The 3,241-nt window shown below is 47.1% G+C and overlaps 1 pseudogene; it reads left to right on the top strand.

Moving 5' to 3' along the window:
- Window positions 1-2,579: 2,579 nt before the first annotated feature.
- On the top strand, window positions 2,580-2,826 carry LOC110311049 (annotated as a pseudogene).
- Window positions 2,827-3,241: the final 415 nt, after the last annotated feature.

The following is a 3,241-nucleotide window of genomic DNA, read 5'->3' as shown; positions in this document are numbered from 1 at the left end:
CAAGATATTTCTGAGGATGTGGGTAGCTGAGGCTAAGGTGGCGTAAAGGGAATGGTCCTGGAAGCAAGGTGAGGTCACCAGCCTGAATACGTAACAGCTGCAAGACCCAAAGTGAATTACTGTCTTCTTTATTTTTAATTTCTTTTTTTTTTAAGATTTATTTATTTATTCCATGTATGTGGGTACACTGTCACAGTCTTCAGACTCACCAGAAGAGGGCATCAGATCCCATTATAGATGGTTGGAGACACCATGTGGTTGCTGGGAATTGAACTCAGGACCTCTGGAAGAGCAGTCAGTGCTCTTAACCACTGAGCCATGTCTCCAGCCCTACTGTCTTCTTGAGATTCAGTTTTCTCCTCCAGAGAACAGAGCTGGGGACAGTCTCCTTTTGAGACTCACAGTAGCTGCTCAACAAACGTTACTCACAGTGGGTGGTCAACAATGTCACTCACCTCTGCCACAGGACAGAGGATCAGAAACAGGAGAGCATACCGTATATGGCACTTGTCTAGGTCTTTGTAACCGAGTATTAGTTGGAGACCCTTTTGGTTCAGGTTCAGGATTGGGCACACCATCATGCCATGTCCCCAAGATAGGCCAGTGTCCTTAATATTTCTCTGCTAGTCAGGCCCTTGGCTCACATCTAAGGTCCCAGCTTTGGCTGCAGAGGAAGGAGAGATCTTAGAATTTCAAAGTCAATTTTGAAATGTGGTTACCCTCCCCCACGCTTCCTCTCTCCAAGACCCGAAGTCCCTGCTTACTGTGCCAACTGTCATAAAAGTCCCTTGACTCCCATGGTCTCCCCCTTCCCCATCACTTAGGTAGGACCTGAAGCTCAGAGGGACACAGACTCTGCAGTTGCAGAGGGAACCTTCTCTGTGCTGGTGGGCACAGGAGGGCCTCACAAGGTCCCGATGGTGTTCAAGGCTCTGGTATCTGGGACCAAGGAGACCTCATGGGGAAGGGAGAGTCAGACTACAGGGTTCCCACCTACAGAGTTGCTCCAAGAACAGAATTCCTCCCTCAGTGTCTGTCTCTGAGCTCCGTCTCCCCAGTTGGGGGGGTGTCCTGACTCACCTTCACCTCACTGGGTCTCAGAGTGCTTCATTAGAACTAATATTTGGTATTTTTTCAAGCACTGTGGCAAGCACTTGACACATTCAGTCATTTCCCAGTATCAGGATATTCGACCCATATTTCTGCTGTTCTCAGTTTACAAAATAAGATGGGAGGGGGGCAGGGTGCTGCTGAGGAGATGGCTTGGCAGTAAAGAGAACTGGCCTCTTCTGGAGGACGCGGGTTCTATCCCCAGCTCCCACACCGGTGGCTCCCAACCCTTTGTAATGCAAGTTCCAGAGGATCCAATGCCCTCTTCTGGCTTCTGTGGGTACTGCATGCGTGTGGTCCGCAGATATACATGCAGGCAAAAAAAAAAAAAAACCCTAACACATGTAAAGGTAAATTTAAAAATTCTTCAAAAAAAAGGTTAAATAAAATGAAGATAAACAGATGAAGCAACTTGCTCAAAGTCACATGGTGGCTTAGGTTTGACTCCTCCTCCTCAGACCCTCTCTTGTGGCGAGCAGATGTCAGCTTTTGCTCTTGGATTTGGGTTGTCTACCTTCAGACCTAGGCCAATAAAATGCCTATAAGGTAGCCGAACTCCTTTTCCCGTCTTTGCTTTCCTCTCCCCACCTATTTTTTTTGGTTGTTCTGAAAGGTAAAGATGTTGCTGCCACCTACTGGTCAGAAGCCAGAATGGCACGTCCACAGTCTGTGTTAATGTGCTAGTTTAAGTGGCTGACTCTAAGCCTTCAGGATCCTGGGATTTAGGATGCTTCAAAATATTCAGCGTGTTCCTTTTGGCCGTTGAGGAGAATTACGCAAGGAAGTATAAAAGAGAGTCTTGGCAGTACTGGTTTGTTGGAGGGATGGTCGTGTGTACTGTGTATTCAGATGCTGATAACTGGGCCCAGAGATCAGGTTACAGTCAGATGGTGGCATTGTCAAACATCCCCTGCCTCAGTGTAAAAACTGCTTTCCATCATCTCTGATTGTCTAATAAAAAGCCGATCAGCCAGTAGTTGGGCAGGAAAGAATGAGGCAGGACTTCTGATTCCAGAAGAGGGGTCTCTGGTGGGACCAAGAGATTTCCCAGGAGCGAGTGGAGGAGGAACACGAATTGTCAGATCAGGGAAGTAGGCCAGGCCAACATAGTTGGGTTAGAATAACTCAGTATCTGCCCAGATAGATATAGAGCAAGAAACTCATCAATAAAAATACTAGGTCTTGCCGGGCGTGGTGGCGCATGCCTTTAATCCCAGCACTCGGGAGGCAGAGGCAAGCAGATTTCTAAGTTCGAGGCCAGCCTGGTCTACAAAGTGAGTTCCAGGACAGCCAGGGCTATACAGAGAAACCCTGTCTCAAACAAACAAACAAACAAACAAACAAACAAACCAACCAAAAACCAAAATCCAAAAAAAACAAACCAGGTCTCTCTCTCACTATTTCACTGTCTCACTAGTGGGCATAGAAAAGCCCTTTACAGTCACCACAGTTCCATCTTTGTCTCTGCAATGTTGCCCTTGGCCAAAAGTGCACTAAGCTGTCTCCAAGTTCAGAGCATTCAGCAAGTGATGGCAAGGCAGAGCCATAAGGAGAGGACACCTAATTTCTATGACAAATATGGGGATGCTATATGAGCAGGTGGGGGCACCGTCTGTGTTTCTACATGGACATAGACAGCCACACAAATTGGAATAGAATGGACCCACCTGTCCCCTGTTGGCAGAGTCACCCCCAAAGGAATGGAGCGATCAGTAGTCATGCCAGCTGGTACAATTATCAAAGAATTGTTTCAAAAACAACTCATAGGCTGGGCGTGGTAGCACACACCTTTAATCCCAGCACTTGGGAGGCAGAGGCAGGAGGATTTCTGAGTTCGAGGCCAGCCTGGTCTACAGAGTAAGTTTCAGGACAGCCAGAGCTACACAGAGAAACCCTGTCTCAGAAAAACAAAACAAAACAAAACAAACAAACAAAAACCCTCATAAGTGAATGCCAAGTCAAAGAATCGTGGACTCATTAAAGTACAGCAGATTGAAGAAAAAATAAAGAAATAAAGTACCTTTGAACCTGAAGAAGAAGGAGAAGGAGGAGGAGGAAAAGGAGGAGGAGGAGGAGGAGAAGGAAGGGAGGAGGAGGAGGAGGAGAAGGAAGGGAGGAGGAGGAGGAGGAG

The sequence above is a fragment of the Mus caroli genome, chromosome 15 (genome assembly GCF_900094665.2).
Source record: "Mus caroli chromosome 15, CAROLI_EIJ_v1.1, whole genome shotgun sequence".
Lineage (NCBI taxonomy): Eukaryota > Metazoa > Chordata > Mammalia > Rodentia > Muridae > Mus > Mus caroli.
The sequence above is the reverse complement of the archived record's forward strand: the minus strand, read 5'-3'. Positions and strand labels throughout refer to the sequence as shown.